Here is a 13,615-nt window from a genome sequence, read left to right as displayed (position 1 = left end):
AAAGATTTCATCAGTTTGTACTCACACAGAAACACAAAGTATAAAATACTGTTTCAGTACTAGTTATAGCATTACTTCACATTGGACAACACACTAAGGACAGATCCCACATGAGAAGTAAGTACACAGTGACTCCTGTTGTTGACATAACAATTTGACACTCTTGTTTATGGCGGCAGTAATCTCCCTAGGCTCTAGTCATGAGTTGCCAAGGCTATGGAAGCCTTTTGAGTTCGCCAACTTTGATCTTATTCCGACAGGGTCATAGTCAAGGTGGAAGTTCTCTCCTCCCTTCAGAGAAAGGTACCTCCTTCTTTGATGGCCCCATTCTTTCCGCTGGGATCTCACTCACAGAGATCTTTCATTTAGGTCTTTCTCTTTTTTTTTTCCCCAGGGTGTCTTGGCTTTCCATGCCTAAAATACTCTCATGGGCTCTTCAGCCATATCCGAATTCCTTAAGGGCTGATTCTGAGGCCGGAGTGCTATTTAGGACATCTGCCATTCTATGAGTCTACTGTGTATCCCACTTCCCATGATGGATCATTCTCTCCCTTTTTGATTCTATCAGTTAGTATTAGCAGACACTAGTCTTGTTTGTGTGATCCCTTTGACTCTTAGACCTATTAGTGTGATCAATTGTGAACTGAAATTGATCACTTGGACTAGTGAGATGGCATTGGTACATGCCACCTTGATGGGATTGTATTGGAATCCCCTGGCATGATTCTAACTCCACCATTTGGGGCAAGTCCGATTGAGCATGTCCCAAATTGTACATCTCCTCCCTCTCTTATTCCTACTCTTATATTTAACAGGGATCACTTTTCAGTTAAAATTTAAACACCTAAGAATAATTGTGTGTTAATCACAGAGTTCAACCAATAGCACTAGAACAAAACAAAGAGAAAATACTAAAATGGATAAAGTATTACATTGTACATCAACCATCAGGACAAGAGCTGATCAAGTCACTGTTTCTCATAGTGTCCATTTCACTTCAACAGGTTTCCCCTTTGGTGCTCAGTTAGTTGTTGCCAATCAGGGAGAACATATGGTATTTGTCCCTTTGGGACTGGCTTAATTCACTCAGCATAATGTTTTCCAGATTCCTCCATCTTGTTGCAAATGACCGGGTTTCATTGTTTTGGACTGCTGTATAGTATTCTATAGAGGACATATCCCATAATTTCTTTATCCAGTCTACTGTTGATGGGCATTTGGGTTGGTTCCAGGTCTTAGCTATTGTGAATTGAGCTGCAATAAACATTAAGGTGCAGACAGCTTGTTTGTTTGGCAATTTCATTTCCTTTGGGTAAATTCCAAGGAGTGGGATGGCTGGGTCGAACGGTAGGGTTATCTTCAGGTTTCTGAGGAATCTCCAGACTGACTTCCATAGTGGCTTAACCAATTTGCATTCCCACCAACAGTGTGTTAGTGTCCCTTTTCCCCCACATTCTCCAGCATCTGTTGTTGGTAAGAGTTGTTGCTGTTTTCCCTATTTTGTAGATGAGATATAGGTGCTCAGGGGGATAAGGAACTCATTCAATTTGTCACATAGAATGGGAAAGCAATGAAATCACTCCAGGTAACACAGTGGTGGGAGGGCTGGTGTCTGAACTAAGCAGTCTGGATGAGTCTGCCTACTTGGACACAACTGAATAAATTTGCCCTCTGGATAGTGTCACATTCTGGAAAAAAACACTGGGTCACGTTGTTATATATCTCAGCTCTGTCACTGACTTTCCAGATAAGCTGGGGAGAATCATACAAGTCCTCTGGGTTTACATGAAATGGGAGATCTTGTCTAGATGGCCTTAGGATTATTTCCAGCTGGATGCTTCTATGAATCCTCATTGTTCTTCCATTGACCAGTTTCATCTTCCTCTCCTATCCCATTTTCCCATTGTTGACTCTGGTGGTTGTTGTAAGAGAAGAGGTAATATCTTGGCACAAGAAAAACTTCAATATCTACTGCTTTTCAGGGAAGAGATAGATAACTGGCTTGCCACTGGCGCAAGTTTTTGAAATATGCTGATTGTGGTTATAGTTACGTCTAATCATATGTTGTTTCATGATTCTGACAAGCTTCAGAACATGGGTTCATCAATGTTAGTCTCTCCTAAGCTATCAAGAAATAGGACACCTGACATCATCTACTGTGTTCTGCAAAGCCAGGACAGTGTATTGTTGCTATTTTAATGATTCTTCCTGGCCTTTGTACTGTACTTAAGATTTCTTCTCAGAAATGATAAAAACAAGAAGACTGCAGAGTTGTAGATTATTGTCTGTGGCATGGAATCTGGATAACAGAATGGTTAGATAACTGCAGTGTTATAGGGGGACAGGCAGAATCCCCTAGCCTCCAGCACCTGTCTCAGGCTGACCTGTGACCCAGTAGGAAGAGGTGACAGCTTTAGCTGAAAACATTGTTTCCCTGTAAATAACAAATACTTTATAGGAGGATTAACATAGTACGGTGGTGTCTGTGATCCACCCTTTTTTTTTTGAAAAAAAGATTTTATTTATTTGAAAGGCAGAGTTACAGAGAGAGAGAGAGAGAAAGAGAGAGAGAGAGATCGTCCATCCACTGGTTCACTCCACAAATGGTCATAATAGCCAGGGCTGGGCTAGTTCTAAGCCAAGAACCTGGAGCTTCTTCTAGTTCTCCCATGTGAGTGCAGGGGTCCAAGCACTTGGGCCATCTCCCACTGCTTTTCCAGGTGCATTAGCAAAGAACTGGCTTGGAAGTAGAGCAGCCAGGGCTTGAACTGATGCCTATATGGGATGCTAGCATTGCAGGCAGCATTTTAACCCATTGCTCCACAGCACTAGTCCCTCATGATTTACTCTTGAATGTGTATGAGATTATACCACCTTTAGCAAATGGTTAAGGATACATTTTTCTGAGAATGAACAGGAGATTTTGCCATTTTCTCATTTCTCTTTCTGGTAAAAGTGCTTGGAAAATTCCATATCCAATATTTATACTCTTTTCCTTCTTATTCTCTGTTGAGTTTACTCTCATGGAGTTTTTTCTCTTTGCATCGCATCTTTCTATTTCTCTTAACGACACTCGTGAAGACTCCATTGTCAAGCTCAGTTTCTTCTTGATTCACCTGACCTGTCGGCAGCACTGCATGCTCAAGAAACCTTCATGGACGCCCTCATGCAGTAGATTATGGCCAGGGGTGGGACACTGAACTTGGAGGGAATTCATTGCTTTTTTTTGGGTAAAGATTTATTTATTCATTTGAAAGTAGTCAGAATTACAGAGAAAGAGGAGAGGCAGAGATAGAGAGAAAGAGAGAAAGAGAGAAAGAAAGAGAGAGAGAGAGAGAGAGAGAATTTCATCCACTGGTTCACTTCCCAATTGGCCGATCTGAAGCCAGGAGCCAGGAGCTTCCTCTGGGTCTCCAACATGGGTGCAGGGACCCAAGGACTTGGGCCATTTTTTACTGCTTTCCCAGGCCATAGTAGAGAGCTGGATTAGAAGTGAAATAGCCGGGACTCGAACTGGCACTGCAGCCAGCGACTTTACCTGCTACGCCACGGGGCTGGCCCCTCCATTGCTTTTAGAGGAAATGGAGACAAGGCAGTCCTTTGTCTTGGGAAAGACATTGCTTCATTCTTCAGGGCTGCTTGCTTTAAGCACAACCCTAAGAAATAGCCTGGGCAAAGAGCAGTCAGGGCCAGTTGTACTTGATACAACTGGCAAGAATTTGCTGTGACTCTCAGGGCCAGGGCAGATGACCTCTCCCAGCAGTATGTGTATCAAAGGCAATAATTCTCAAGTTCCTGAACCCTGAACCTTCAGCCTTAGTCAAGTTTAACTTTGACTATTCATTATTAGCAAATATGCCAACATTAATGCACACCTGCTAATGATTTTAATAACTGACATGAATTGATTATGTACCATCTGGTGAGCTTCATGATGGCTTCACTTAAACTCCACACCTCTTGGTAAGAAAGATAATGTTGGTTGATATAGGCTAAGTAATTCAATTACTGAACACTAAGTGACAAAATGGATATTCAAGCTTGTGTCTGCTTGATTCCAAAGTCCAAGCCTTTTATGCCCCATCACACTTTCTGATAGGATTAAATTTTGCAGTGTTGCATGAAGTACACAAACAAGAGAGTATACAGGCAAGAGAGAAGGACCAAGGGTCACATTGTGAGGAACACTTGAAGGAGCCAAGATGTGAGTTTTTAAAAAGAGTGGTGGTGAACGACAGTATATGGAAGCCCAGGCAGAGAAGGACTAAGAACAGAGGAGTGCTTGGCTGCTCAGGTAGAAAAAAGGCTTTGGGGGTGGGAGTTCCCTAACTTTCTGCTGTTTCTTAGCCACGAATTCGAGCTGTGTTTTCAGAGCAGCTGACTGACATTTTGTACATTTTGTAAGACAGGGAGTACTTGAGACAATATTATTCTGATAGTGGAGGTGAGATAAGGAAAAGTAGAGCAGCCACCAGCACCAGACAGCTGGGAATAGAGATGACAGAAGGCGGAAGTCCATACACTGATGGAGTCCATGGGCTTTGGAGTCAGACAGACCTGGGTTCAAATCCCTAGTCCATCATCTATTAGTTCTTTGGAAAATTAGATCTGAGAAAAGTCCTTTTATGTCCCAGACTCTCCATTTATCTCACTTATGATATAGGCAGTACAATATCATAGCCTAGGTTTTTGAGAGAATTGAATGAGCTGGTATATATCTGAATATGGTCTAAGAAGAAACAATACATTTTGACTTAAAAATAAACCTTTGTGGGGACAGGCATTGTGACGCGCTGGGTTAAGCAGCCTCTTGAGACATCCACATCTGATATTGGAGTCTCTTGAATCTAGTCTTGCCCACACTTCTGATCCAGCTTTCTGCTAATGTGCACCCTAAGAGATAGCAGATGATGACCCAAATACTTGGATCCCTGCCTCCCATGGGAGACCTGGATAAAGTTCCTGGCTCCTGCATTCAGCATGATCCAGCCGTGATTGTTGCAGGAATTTGGGGAGCGAACCAGAGTATAGAAGATTTCTCTCTCTCTCTGTCTCTCTATCTTTGTATACAACCATGAAATTTGTTAGACTTACAATTGGGTCACTTATGCCAAACCCTAACAAAAGCAATCAGGAGGTCATAAAGGAGGGGCTCTATTGCACACACATTGAGATGAAAACAATTACAGGAACTCCCTGGAAATCACAAACTTGCTCAAAGGCCACAGAATACTTCTGCACTGGAGCCAAGGATAATCCTTTGAAAACAATATATGCAACTGCCCTCATTTTTCCTTTAAAAGCCCTTGTCTCCTTTATCCTTCTTGGATGCCCCTGTGTTTTGAGTATTCCAGGTTATAATTTCCTGTTTGTTGCTGAACAAAATCATTGCTTTGGAGAGCTACTCTTTCGGTTGTGATTTTAGGCTAGTGATTGAAATCTTTACTGTGTTTGTGATCCTTACCCCATCCCAGATTTCTATCCTATTCTGAATTCCATCCCATTCTTCCTTTTTTAGGGTAACAGTTTATTATTTCTTTTGAAAAATCTTTCTGTATTTCTTGGAGGGAGGGATGGAGTGAGGGAAACAGTGAGGGAAGCAGAGAGAGAGAGAGAGAGAGAGGGAGAGACCTTATATTTGCTGTTTCTCTCCACAAATGCCTATAGTTGCCAGGGCTGGGCCAGGGTGAAACCAGAAGACAGGACCTACATCCAGGTCTTCCACATGGTTTTGGCAGGAACTCAAGTATTTGTGCTATCACTTGGTATTTTTCAGGTGCATCAGCAGGGAGCTGGTTTGGAAGCAGAGTAGCTGGAACTCTAACTGGCACTAGAATTGGAACTCTAATATTGGATGTGGAATCCTGCACCCCAACACCTGCCTCAGAGTTCATTATTTCTGTGGGCATCACAGATTTCTTTTTGGGTTGGTGAATCTTTTTAGGCTCTTCTCATTATGATGTTTTTAAATCCAGAAAATAAAAATGCATACAATTACAAAACACATCATATTGAAATACAGCTGGATTCATTTACTGTTGTGCTGTAACAAACTACTACAAGCTTGGTGGCTTAAAATAACACATAGTCATCATCTCACAATTTTGGCAGTCAGAAGTCTTAAGTGAGTTGGCAAAGCTGCCTTCCTTCTGGAGGTTCTCGAAGAAGACCCACTTCCCCATCTGTTCCAGCTTCTGGAGTCTGCCTTGAATAAGGGCCCCTTCCTCCATCTTTAAAGTCAAGAATCTGCATCATTCCAACCTCTGCTTACATATTTGCATCTGCTGTCTGACTCTGATCTCCTGCCTCCCTCTTACAAGGGCCCTCTCGGTTACCCTAGGTCCACCTGTGTAGCCCATGATGATATCCTGATTTCAAGATTCTTTTTTTACACATCTATTTTATTTATTTATTTATTTATTTATTTATTTATTTATTGAAGGGCAGAGTGGACAGTGAGAGAGACAGACAGAGAGAAAGGTCTTCCTTTGCCGTTGGTTCACCCTCCAATGGCCGCTGCGGCTGGCCCACCGCGCTGATCCGAAGCTGGGAGCCAGGTGCTTCTCCTGGTTTCCCCTGCGGGTGCAGGGCCCAAGCACTTGGGCCATCCTCCACTGCCTTCCCGGCCCACAGCAGACAGCTGGCCTGGAAGAGAGGCAACCGGGACAGAATCCAGTGCCCCGACCGGGACTAGAACCCGATGTGCTGGCGCCGCAGGCAGAGGATTAGCCTATTGAGCCGTGGCGCTGGCCTATTTCATTTGTTTTAAAGGCAGAGTTAGAGAGAGAGGGAAAGAGAAAAGGGGGGGGGGAGAGGGAGAGAAAAGAGAGAGAGAGAGAGAGAGAGAGAATCTTCTGCCTGCTGGTTCACTCCTCAAATGGCTGTAATAGCCAAGGCTGGGCCAGGCCAGGCCAAAGCCAGGAGCTGGAAGACCATCTGGGTCTCCCAGGTGGAGGCAGGAGTCCAAGTACTTGGGTCGTATTCTGCTGCCTTCCCAGGCACATTGGTAGGGAGTTGGATCACAAGCAGAGCAACTGGGACTTGAACTAGCATCATATGGGTTGCCAGGGTTGCAGGCTGTAGCTTAACCCATTGTGCCACAACATTGGCCCCTCAAGATTCTTAATTTATACCTTCAAATACCTTCCTGCAGTATATAGAAACATATTTGTATGTCTCTGAGGTTAGGATATGGACATCTTTGGGCAGCTATTATGCTTCCTACCACAACAGTTAAAAGACATTTTTATTACATAATAATGCACATGCTGCTTTATTAGTGCACTAAATAATAAGACATAATGACAGGACTATTATGTACTATGTTTTAAGACTAATACAGTAAATATTATTCAGGATATCTGGAACAACTGTAACATGGTAGGAGAATTCTGATAATTGTGTGGATGAGTCACAAGTATCGTTAAAATCACTGGTTTGTTTTATAGATTGATAATGGAAAGAAAAGTTACTTTCAATTAAAATGCAGTGAGAATATGCATATAATTTCTTCTCCCTTCTAGGTTCATGGAACCTGAATTCTACCCAGAGTGGTTTATGGAACCCAGATTAGGGGACTGTGCTCTAGAACGTGCCACAGAGAGGAAATGGGAGTCATGGACGGGTTGGTGGCAGTGACGGGCAGAGCTCATCAACACAGTGTGAGCCAATCAGTGTGTTTTTGGGTCATTTGTGAACCTGGATACTGCCAGTAACCCTCATGAAAATATCCTATTTGGGGGATGGGCATGTAGGACAGTGCTTAAGGCGCTGTTTGGGATACTCACTCTTTCTGGGGAAAGAGATAGAAAGTAAAAGATGTCTCCGTTCAGAATAATGAAAACCAAAATCAGGTGGACTCTCTTGAGTAGCAGAATCTTACCAACTTTATGTATAGTGATAGAAATAATTCAAAGATAATAAATTGGCCATCCCCCAATGCATAGAGTATGTTATAAAGAATGTATATGACAAAGCAAAATGGTTTCCAGTTACCTATGACAGAATGCTCATTAATCAATGATCATAATGACAAGTACTTCACATGTACATTTTCTACCCCTTTTCCTTCCTCTTAATGCATTCATTAAAAAAGAGCCAGTGGATAGAACTTGAGAATAAAAATAGAATGGAACAAAACTGTTAAGACATGGGGAAAGAATCAAGACCACCACAGCTCATTTGCCCTGGGGCAGGAGAACAACTTATCTTTCTCTTTTTTTAATAGAAATCTTTTATTTAATAAATATAAATTTCATAAGTACAACTTTTGGATTATAACGATTCTTCCCCCCATATCCACTCTCCCACCCCCAAACCATCCCACCTCCTACTCTCCCATCCCATTCTTCATTAAGATTCATTTTTTAATTATCTTTATATACAGTAGATCAACTCTATACTGAGTAAAGATTTCAACAGTTTGCACCCATACAGACATACAAAGTATAAAGTACTGTTTGAAGACTAGTTTTACTGTTAATTCTTACAGTATAACACAGTAAGGACAGAGGTCCTACAAGGGGAGCAAGTGCACAGTGACTCCTGTTGTTGATTTACCAATTGACACTCTTATTTCTGACGTCAGTAGTCACCCAAGGCTCTTGTCATGAGTTGCCAAGGCTATAGAAGCCTCTTGAGTCCACAAACTCCGACATTATTTAGACAGGGCCATAATCAAAGTGGAGGTTCTCTCCTCTTTCTTTGATGATCCCTTCTTTCCGCCAGGATCTCATTCACAGAGATCTTTCTTGTAGATCATTTTTTGCCACAATGTCTTGGTTTACATGCCTGAAATGCTCTCATGGGCTTTTTAGCCAGATCTGAATGCTTTAAGGTCTGATTCTGAGGCCAGAGTGCTGTTTAGGGCATTTGTCATTCTATGAGTCTGCTGTGTATCCCGCTTCCCATGTTGGATCATTCTCTCCTTTTTAATTCTATCAATTATTATTAGCAGACACTGGTCTTATTTATGTGATCCCTTTGACACTGAATCCTATCTTTATGATCAGTTATGAACTTAAACTGATCACATTAACTAGTAAGATGTCACTGGTACCTGCCAACTTAATGGGATTGAACAACTTCTCCTGATATAAAACACAGACTATTTGAAGACAGACAAGTAGAGGAGAGGAAAGTCAGAAGAGATTACACTTGAGGGAGCCGAGTGGAAAAGAAGATGCACTGGAAGTTAGATTGATAAATTTGAAATTTCTACCAGGAAGATTAGATGCAAAATACAAGTTGCTGCAGCTACTGAAACGTTGCCTTGTAATAGATACAACAGCAATTCTGAAAATGTTTCCCAGCCACATTTGGCAAGATGATAAGAGCAAAGAATGTGATGATTGCATTCATCCAGGATTGGGAACTTGCAAGGTGAGAGGGGCCAAGGAAAGGAGAGAAGTGATCTGAGAATAATTCTCAGTTTCCCTGATGGATGATATGGGACAGGGAAGGAGATAAAATAGGAAGAGGTTGAAAGTGGAATGGAGTTGCTGATTTTTTTTTTTTAAGATTTATTTATTTCTTTGAAAGACAGAGTTACAGAGAGAAGGAGAGACAGAGGTCATCCATCTACTGGCTCACTCACCAATTGGCCTCAATAGCCGGAGCTGTTCCGATCCAAAGCTAGGAGCATCCTCTGGGACTCCCACTTGGGTGCAGGGACCCACGCACTTGGGCTATCTTCCACTGCATTCCTAGGCCTTTGGAAGGATTGGAAGTGGAGCAGCCAGAACCTGAATCGGTGCCCACATGGGATGCAGGTGGAAGCTTAGCCTACCATGCCACAGTTCTGGCCCCTTGCTGAAAGATTTAATATTTTGCTGAAGTTAGAGTGATTTATGGCAACATAATTGACCTATCTTTATTAGTTTGATTTGGGTAAATAAACAAAATCAATTTGCATTTCAAAACTCCATGGACTAGAAAATATTTTAAAAATATTTAAAAATCACATCATCTTCTAAAGGGCAAAATTCAATTTTACTTGGGACATCAAAAGATTTTCCTTTATTGAAAAAAAAACTGTAGCTTTATTCTAAGAGCAAAGTTAATTCATTTTATTGGATTTAAACTACTCACTGTATTCTGGCTTTCTAATGTTTTTACAGCTGTGATTATTGATCAAGTGAAAAGAGGGGAGTTTTGATTATTTCATAGATAAAATAATCCTTTCCTAAAAGTTCCTAATTGCACGCCAATGACTCATTTCTCTGCATGCCCCACAGCCTTTTTGTCTGTGCCATCTATTGGATTTCATTTACAAAAAAGGTGACTTTTTCTGATGATTACTATGTTACAGGATGAGTAAAGAAAGTTTCAAAGACAAGAAAGTATGTCATCATAATTCTTTGATTCAGGGAAAACAATGCTTAACAGATTGTGAAATTTTCTTATACGGCCTTTAAAAAACAGAAGTGATATAAAATGCATATGAAATTTTATATTTTTTCCATATTATGTTGCATCATGACTATATCAAAAATTTCAGACATTATTTTTAATATTTTCTTGATTTTTTAAATATGTGATATTATTTGTTGAATGACTCCTCTATCATGAGAATTTTAGTTTGATTTCATTGTTACTTATTATAAATAGCCCTGAGATAAATATAAAGATTTTTCCATGTCGTAGATTATTTCTTTAATTAAGTTTTAGAATTGGAATCACTATATTGAACTATGTAAACATTTTGATATATTTTTCAAAAATATATAAATGGGTTAATATTAATATATGAGAGTGCTTGAAAAAGTTCAAGAAAAAATCGAATGAAAAGGTAAATTTATTTTGGTGCAAAACAGTTTTAATTCATACATTGTTTTTTCACATAATGTATTTTACGCATAATTTTAAAAATATTTATTTATTTGAAAGGCAGAGAGACAGAAATAGGCAGACTGATAGAGATTGTCCATGCAACGGTTCATTCCTCAAATGCACAGAATAACCTGGGCTGGACCAGGCCAAAGCTAGGAGCCAAGACCTCCTCAGGTCTCCCATGTGAGTGACAGGAACCCAAGTGCTTTAGCCATCACCCAGAGTATGCATTAGCAGAAAGCTGGAATTGGAAGTGTAGCCAACACTTGAACCCATGCCCTGCAATATGGGTTGTGTGTATCCTAAGCTGTGACAAACATCCACTTCCCATGAACTGCTCATGTGCATGTATTTCAAAATGTTCTGCATCAAAATAAACTTAACTTTTAATTATGTTTTCTGTAACCTTTTGAAGTACGTTCATTTAGTCCCACAATACAGAATTGTTATCACACCATATCCTCACTGGCCCTGAATATTGAACCAAAAAAAAAAAAAAAACTTGTCTGATTTGTGCCATCTGTTTGTCACTTAATATACATGGCAATGATCTTTCCCTAACATATCTGTCACCCCTTTTACATCAGAGAACCAGATTACAGTTTATACTGTGGTGTTAGTTTGAATTTTCACTTAGGATTCTTGGACCTCCACCTTATATGTTGGAAATTACTATCTCCACACACAGTACAGTATATTGCAATAAGAAGTGAAAGATCCCTTTCCTCTAGGAAAATCCTGTCATGCTGGGATATATATGTTCCTTTCACCTCACTTATCATGTTGGTCTCTCTCTTTCTTGTGAAACTTGTAGGACTTTGGGTACTTTTTTTTTAAAAAAAAACTTTTTATTTATTTTAGAGTTAGAGAGAGAGAGAGAGGGAGGGAGGAAGAGGGAGAGGGAGAGGGAGAGGGAGAGAGAGAGAGAGAGAGAGAGGTCTTCCATCTGCTGCTTCACTCCCCAGATGGCCACAATGGCTGGAGCTGGTCCAATCCAAAGCCAGGAGCCAGGAGTTTCTTCCAGGTCTGCCACTCGGGTGCAGGGACCCAAGCACTTGGGCCATCTTCTACTGCTTCCCCAGGTCATATCAGAGAGCTGGACAGGAAGAGGAGCAACCAGGACATGAACTGGCACCCATATGGGATGCCTGCACTGCAGGTGGAGGCTTAGCCTGCTATACCACAGTGCCAGCCCATTTGGATGGCCTCTTGATGTATCTTCACAAGCAATTGGAAGTTACTCGCCCCCCTCCACCCCACCAGAGTTGGACCATGTTTAGCATATTTCTTTCTTAACTGTATACCTTTCTATGTGGATTCTGTCCAGCCCAGCCCATGGGTCTCTCCCATCACTCTGTCACCTGCTCACTCTACAGTCTCCTTGGGCAACTCCATTTGCCCCAAGGCAGATTTATCTTGGTTTGGAATTTTAAATTTTATATTATGTAATCATCATATTGAAGAACCTTAAAAATCAAACCAAGATGGAGTGACCTAAGCCAATACCATTAAAAACAAGAAGTTATCTTTGCCCCAAATAAAATTAAAGTTTAAAAATTATAGCCCTAAACTTTTTCCCCCAAAGCTAAAATTAGGTGCGGCTATAAAAATAAGGGACCCTATGCTTAGCTAGCTGCGACACTTGTGCCTGGCTGTGCTAAGAGCTAACCCAGTTTGTATACCCCCTAATACTCAAATAACGGTGTGGGAAGCAGGATGCCGCTCTCCCACAAGGGAAACAAAGGGAGCGAGACGTCGCCCCCCCCCCCCCCGCCCCAGGGTGAACAAGATGGCGCTGGCAAGGAAAGGAACTACTAAAGAAGTAAACAACAAAATCGCGACGAGGTGCATGCCTCCCATGTGATCCCGTAGCTGATTGGATAGAAGACGCATGCCCTTCACATGATCAGCTCGCGGATTGGACTGCTGTGTGCATGGACTCTATAGTGCTTTTGATTGGTCGCTGCGGGTATATAAACCGTGTGGCTTTGTGTTGGGGGTGCTCTCTGGACTCCCGAGTTCAGGAGGCCCATCTGCGCAGATGCCAAATAAATCCTCTTGCTTTTGCATCAGCTGGTCTGGACTCTGAGTCTTTGGGGTGTGCCTCTCGACGTGTTAGCATCCTCACTCCGAGGGTCTAACAATATTACATAATTTTATTATTTATTATTTAACCAAATTATTAATTTATTTCATGATTTATTATGTAATTAATACAGCATAATTTAAGCAATTACATTTTGGTGCAAAGCCTAATATCTTGGTGCAAAATCTGTAAATCACGTCAGCCCTTTGCTCTCGAGCTCTGGGCCTGATTTTTTACTAGATATTTCCATCTGGTTGTCCTATGGGCCTTCACAGTCAGTACGGCCATAATTGCCACAATTGTTTCTCAGACCTCACAGCCTTCTTGACCTTTCTCCTGTGTCCTCTAGACACCTGATGAAACTTTTGTCCCTTCATTCTTTAAAGTAGAAAATTAGGAGTGTTAAGTCCGCATTATTCCTATATGTCGGATACTCGTTATAACTCAGCCTTGCTGCTCTTTTGTCTACAGTCTTGCCTTTCTTCACATTTCAGTCAGAGTGGCCTGCCTAATTATGCTTAGAATCCTTCGGTGGCCAACTATTATTGATGGGATTAAGTTAGAAATCCTTAGATTAACACATAAAATCACACATTACTTGTTCTCAGTTAATTCTCCAGTTTTTCTGGTTTAATATGAAATTTTTCTTTTCAAGCACTCTGGCTTTCATGAATTCATCTTGTTTTCCAGTTGAGCTAT

General features: G+C 41.2%; 1 long non-coding RNA gene across 3 annotated transcripts in view; it reads left to right on the top strand.

Moving 5' to 3' along the window:
- The window catches only part of LOC149122690 (uncharacterized), an 86,753-nt gene that overhangs the window by 35,347 nt on the left and 37,791 nt on the right, over positions 1-13,615 (top strand). The window lies entirely within an intron of this gene.

This window comes from Oryctolagus cuniculus, chromosome 13 (genome assembly GCF_051225735.1).
Source record: "Oryctolagus cuniculus isolate XC-2025 breed Fujian yellow rabbit chromosome 13, ASM5122573v1, whole genome shotgun sequence".
In the NCBI taxonomy this organism is placed as follows: domain Eukaryota; kingdom Metazoa; phylum Chordata; class Mammalia; order Lagomorpha; family Leporidae; genus Oryctolagus; species Oryctolagus cuniculus.
Note: the sequence above shows the minus strand (reverse complement) of the source record. Positions and strands in the feature narration are given on the sequence as shown.